We start from the raw sequence: 6,573 nt of genomic DNA on the forward strand, positions 1-6,573 counted from the left end.
TACTGTGGCTAAAAGTCTGTTCACTTTGCTAGTGATGAATGCTAACTACTCAATTATACACCACTTACTCGATTACATGCCACTTACTTGATTACACGCCACTCAGCAACAGTTACTATACTAGATGTTTATCAGATAGTGCTGTCGCAAAATTTAAGGAAAAGATTACCCCGTCGTTAAATTCAATACCATGTCCCTCAGTAACAGAGGTTTCCCGTACCGACTTTGATCATGTTGTCGATAGCGCCGTAGGCTCGCTGCGAACAACAAGTTCGCTCCTTGGTATAACTCCCAAACCCGTAAGTTAAAACAAATATCGTGAAAATTTGAAAGGAATTGGCGATTAACCAAACTGGACGAATCTTGTTTAATCTGGACAGACAGTCTCAAAACTTATAAGAGGGGCCTTCGCAATGCCAGAGCAAACTATTACTCAGCATTAATAGAAGAACAACCCCAGGTTTCTTTTCAGCACTGTAGCCAGGCTGACTGAGAGTCAAAGCTCTATTGAGCCTTGTATTCTTTTAGCCCTTAGCAGTAATGATTTTATGAGCTTTTTTAATGACAAAATTCTAACTATTAGAGGCAAAATTCATGACTTCCTGTCCTCAGATAGTACCTATCTGCCCTCAAACACAGCTGTAAAACCTAATATATATTTAGATTGCTTCTCCCCAATTTCTCTTCAAGAATTGACCGCATTGATTTCTTCATCTAAATCATCAACGTGTCTCTTAGACCCCATCCCAACTAGGCTACTTAAGAAGGTCTTTCCTTTAGTTAACACTCATATATTAGATATGATCAATATATCCTTATTAACAGGCTATGTACCACAGTCTTTTAAGGTAGCTGTAATTAAACCTCTACTAAAAAAGCCCACCCTGGATCCAGAGGAGTTAGCCAACTATAGACCAATATCTAATCTTCCCTTTATGTCAAAGATCCTTGAGAAAGTAGTCGCAGACCAGCTGTGTGATGTTCTCCATGATAATAATCTATTTGAGGAATTTCAGTCAGGATTTAGAGTGCATCATAGCACTGAGACAGCACTAGTCAAAATTACAAATGACCTTCTCATTGCTTCAGACAAAGGACTCGTCTCTGTACTTGTTTTATTAGATCTTAGTGCAGCGTTTGACACTATTGACCATCAAATTCTGCTACAGAGACTGGATCACTTAATTGGCCTAAAAGGTTCTGCACTAAGTTGGTTTAAATCTTATTTATCTGATCGTTTTCAGTTTGTTCACGTTCATAATGAATCATCCTTACGTACTAAAGTTTGTTTTGGAGTTCCGCAAGGTTCTGTGCTTGGACCAATCCTATTTACTCTATATATGCTTCCTTTAGGTAACATCATTAGAAATCACTCCATAAATTTCCATTGTTATGCGGATGATACTCAGTTGTATTTATCGATGAAGCCAGAAAAAACTAATCAATTAACTAAACTCCATAACTGCCTTAAAGACATAAAAACTTGGATGAGCACCAATTTCCTGATGTTAAATTCAAACAAAACTGAAGTTATTGTTCTTGGCCCCAAACAACTCAGAGACTCTTTATCTGATGACATAGTTTCTCTAGATGGCATTGCTCTGGCCTCTAGCACTACCGTAAGAAACCTCGGAGTGATATTTGATCAAGATTTGTCTTTTAATTCTCATTTAAAACAAACCTCACGGACTGCATTTTTTCATCTGCATAATATTGCGAAAATTAGGCCTATCCTGACCCGAAAAGATGAAAAAAAATTGGTCCATGCTTTTGTTACCTCAAGGCTGGATTACTGTAACTCTCTATTATCAGGTAGCTCTAGTAAGTCCTTAAAAACTCTCCAGCTAATTCAGAATGCAGCAGCATGTGTACTAACAGGAACTAAGAAACGAGATCATATTTCTCCTGTTTTAGCTTCTCTGCACTGGCTCCCTGTAAAACCCAGAATTGAATTTAAAATCCTACTGTTAACTTATAAAGCTCTAAATGGTCAAGCTCCGTCATATCTTAGAGAGCTCATAGTGCCTTATTATCCCACCAGAACACTGCGCTCTGAGAACGCAGGGTTACTCGTGGTCCCTAAAGTCTCCAAAAGTAGATCTGGGGCCGAGTGCACCAGCTGGGCGTACGCCTGGGTGTAACGTTACGTCCGACTTAGAACGGAAAGTTACGACCAGTTTAAGGTTAAGACGAGTGCACCAGTTAGACTTAAGCCCTGTGTGTGTTCCGTCTGGGTGTAACTTTTACGCCTAATGTGGAGCAGGCGTAAGTTGGAAACTCGGACTTGTAGCCACGGTAATTTTAACGGAATCAAACGGCCGGAAAAAAGAAAGAAAGATGGCAAGACGTCTTATTTACTGGATGCTTAACGAGAGAGCATTTAGACGGGAAAGAGTCATTCGTGACAGGACAAACCCGCTCGATGTGTATACAGAGAGTGAGCTGATAGAGAGGTTTCGTTTCGGCAGACAAGCGCTCTTTGAGTTAATTGAAGAGCTCTCCCCTCAACTGCAGCATCGGTCTGACAGAAACTCGGCGCTGTCCCCCGCCCTGCAGGTGCTGATTGCGCTCAGGTTTTACGCCAACGGGGCCTTTCAAAATACAGTGGGGGACATGATCAATGTACACCGGACAACAGCATGAGTCTGTAAAATTGCAACATTGTATTCAAAGTTTGTTGAGACAATATAGGCCGAACTGATGACTGTAGGAAAAAGTCACTTGTAGTATAAAGCTACTTTGTTAATAACCTACCACTCTGACAGCAGCTGACAGCTGTCACACCATAGTCTGTGCTGCAGCGGTCCGACTCACACACATCAGCGGCTGCTGACATTTCTGTACTGTCAATCCCGTTCAGACCCGTGAAGGTGGGGGAGTCCTCTCCAAACAGCTCGATTATGATAGCGCTGTAAGGTGATATCTTCGGGAGAGGTCCTCCCCCAGTCGGCGGGTTTTTGAGAATGGAAGAGTCTTTTTTGGCTCTTGACAAAAGATCCTTCCACTTTTTCCTGACCTCTTCCACTGTCCATGATCCTCCATCACAGTTATTGTTTATGGACGCAGTGATTGTTTTCCACGCCGACAGTTTGTGCCTGTTGGTGTTGGTGTTATTTAATCTTGCCGTGAGGATGTCCTTATGTTCTGAATATAATTCTATCAGCTTCCTAATTTCTCCATCTGTAAAAATTTTCCTTTTTTCCTTTTTTTTTTGATTAGTGTTCTCCATATTGTTTCTTCTTCCAGCTGTGGGGACAAGTTTGAGAGCGCTTTGGGTAGAAGTGTGTTGCTTGGCAACAATCATCGATTCGCGTGTATTCACGTGGACGCGCATTGTAAGACCAGGCGCAGCTACGACCGTTGTCAGTCAGGCTTGGTGCACGCAGTGTAAATTCCAGTCACAACGTCGGACGTAGTTAAGTCCGGCGTAAGAGTTAAGACCTTCTTTTTTACGCCCAGCTGGTGCACTCGGCTCCAGGAGCCAGAGCCTTCAGCTATCAGGCTCCTCTCCTGTGGAATCATCTTCCTGTTACGGTCCGGGAGGCAGACACCATCTCCACATTTAAGACTAGACTTAAGACTTTCCTCTTTGATAAAGCTTATAGTTAGGGCTGGCTCAGGCTTGCCCTGTACCAGCCCCTATTAGGCTGACTTAGGCCTAGTCTGCCAGAGGACCCCCCTATAATACACTGGGCACCTTCTCTCCTTCTCTCTCTCTCTCTCTCTCTCTCTCTCTCGTATTCTATTACTGCATCTTGCTAACTCGGCCATTCTGGATGTCACTAACTCGGCTTCTTCTCCGGAGCCTTTGTGCTCCACTGTCTCTCAGATTAACTCATATCGCAGCGGTGCCTGGACAGCGTGACGTGTGTGGTTGTGCTGCTGCCGTGGTCCTGCCAGATGCCTCCTGCTGCTGCTGCTGCTGCTGCTGCTGCCATCATTAGTCATTAGTCATACTTCTACTGTTATTACACACATATGACTATTGTCACACATGTATACTGCCAGATATTAATACATACTTTCAACATATTGTACCACAGTAGCCAGAACTATAACTATAATATTATTACTTTCATTATTAATTCATCTCTCTCTCTCTCTCTCTCTCTCTCTCTCTCTCTCTCTCTCTTTCTGTCTCATTGTGTCATGTGGATTACTGTTAATTTGTTATGCTGATCTGTTCTGTACAACATCTATTGCACGTCTGTCCGTCCTGGAAGAGGGATCCCTCCTCAGTTGCTCTTCCTGAGGTTTCTACCGTTTTTTTTTCCCCGTTAAAGGGTTTTTTTTGGGGAGTTTTTCCTTATCCGCTGCGAGGGTCATAAGGACAGAGGGATGTCGTATGCTGTAAAGCCTTGTGAGGCAAATTGTGATTTGTGATATTGGGCTTTATAAATAAAATTGATTGATTGATTGATTGAACAACACATCGGTGGCTAATGAGCTAATACACGACGTGAATAACTGTTCAAAACACTTCAACTAAGTTAACGTTAGAAGCGTCTTCAGCTTCTCACGGAAGATATGCAGAAAATGTCCAGGTGAATACTGTCGGTTAGATAGCATAAAGACCATGAATAAAGACACAGACTACATACTTTTTACGGTTAACTTCCTATTTGGGCGAATATCATTGGCACACTTCAAGTCAGGTGACGCTGGAACTTGTTGTTGATTGGTTTGCGGTATAGTGCACCATAGCGTTTGCCTGATTAGTTTATCAAACATAAGTTTAGTTTTCATAAAAATATGATCGAATTGAGACTGCCAACAAACAGAAACTTGTTCAGAAAAAATATATCAAGTTAATGTTAAAAAAGCAGCTACTCTATCGCTGAGGATCGATCATTTCAAAAACAAAAGCAGATAGCGACCTTCGGCCTACCGCCTAGTGAGCCCGGCTCCCAGCTCAGTTGGAGCGTTAGCGTGGCAGCCAAGTAGTGCTAACGCTAACAGGAAAGCAGGGAAATAGCAGAGGTAGGCTAGAGCAGAGGTAGAGGGAGGAGTGCTCATGACACACTTTGTTTTGCTCTACAGGCAGTGCACAACAGCAAACCTAGCGGTGAAATGATTTCACTTATTGCTCCTTTAACCACAGGGCATCATGATGATTTCGGAACAACAGGACTTCGGAACAGTGGGTTTAATATGGTCGGAACAATGGGATGTCGGAACAATGGGCAGTTCCCCTGTGCACACGGACTTTCCTTTCGTTTTGTTCGTTTCAACTGCTGCGTCTGCTTGTGCTTCTGCTAAAGCACTCACCTCCATCTCTCTTTTTTTTTTAAACTCAGTAACGGATGTGATTTCAAACGTAGCAAAGTACAGTACTTCAGTCAAAATTTATTTGAGTAAAAGTAAAATTACAGATTTTAAAAACTACTTTAAAAATTACAAATTACACAAAAAAATACTCAATTACAGTAACGTGAGTAAATGTAATTAGTTACTTTCCACCTCTGCATAAAAGATTACGCTGCTGTTGTGGTATCATTTCTAAGGCCCAGTGAATGTCGGAGCTGCCTCCAGCGCTGAAAAGCCCCTATGTTTACTTGTGTTTGTCCTCTGGTCTGATCCAACTTTCTTTTGTAAGGAAACTGCTCAACTTTCCTTTCCTTCCTTTCTTGGTTGTTTGGGCAAGCAGAGGCGGGGGAGGTGTGTTTGTTCCTTCCATGGCTGCACTGGCTTAAGTTTTCTCTGTGTTGCGCAGTTGAGGGAAGCCACGCCACTTGTTTGAGTGTTGAGGGGCGTAGCACGAGGTTGGAAGGGAGGACGCTGCGGGAGAACAGGGAGGAGACGGAAGCAAGGGGATGGGCAAACTTGACCGAGGCGATACGCCCACCTGGCCAGCGATACTTGGATTGGTTAGATTCTTAGCAAGCCTGTAACTGCCAGGGAGGGTGGATTTTTTGGTTCCTTTTGCTGTTTGTAACACATAGGGAGTACTTTTCAGTCATAAACACCATCATATTGAAGATGATTATGACATATGTTAGAAATCGTAGACTCCAGGTTTAACCTGTGCTTGATACTGCATGGATGATTGTAACATTCTATGAGTCCTTGACACAGTTGATTGTTGAGTTGTATAATTGTTTAATTCATTATAAGTCACATATGTAGTGTTTTACGACTGTTGATATAGTACATCAGTAAGCATTGTGTGTTTTCATGAGTATAGCCATAAAGCACCATAAATGCATTACAATTCACTATGAATGCCCTCATAATGCATTATAGATGTGGTTTTCATAGGAAGTGTTACCAAAAAAATCAGTTTTATATGCAATCTTCATTGCTCTAGATATGGACATGGGGAGACTTAACTTACTTCTCACATTTGACCATATTTTTAAAGTTGTTTTCACCCACTGATTACGTAATTTGTTTTCTTTCCAGGCATTTTTATTCATAAATGGGATTGTGTCTAAGTGCACTCTTGGACAGTCGCTCTGTTTCATTCCTATCCATATTCACTGCTCAAAAAATTAAGGGACCACTTAATCATCACAGTATAACACCAAGTCAGTTAAACCTCAGAGATATCAATCTGTCCATTAAGGAAGCACA

Source organism: Epinephelus fuscoguttatus, linkage group LG21 (genome assembly GCF_011397635.1).
Source record: "Epinephelus fuscoguttatus linkage group LG21, E.fuscoguttatus.final_Chr_v1".
NCBI classification, from domain to species: domain Eukaryota; kingdom Metazoa; phylum Chordata; class Actinopteri; order Perciformes; family Serranidae; genus Epinephelus; species Epinephelus fuscoguttatus.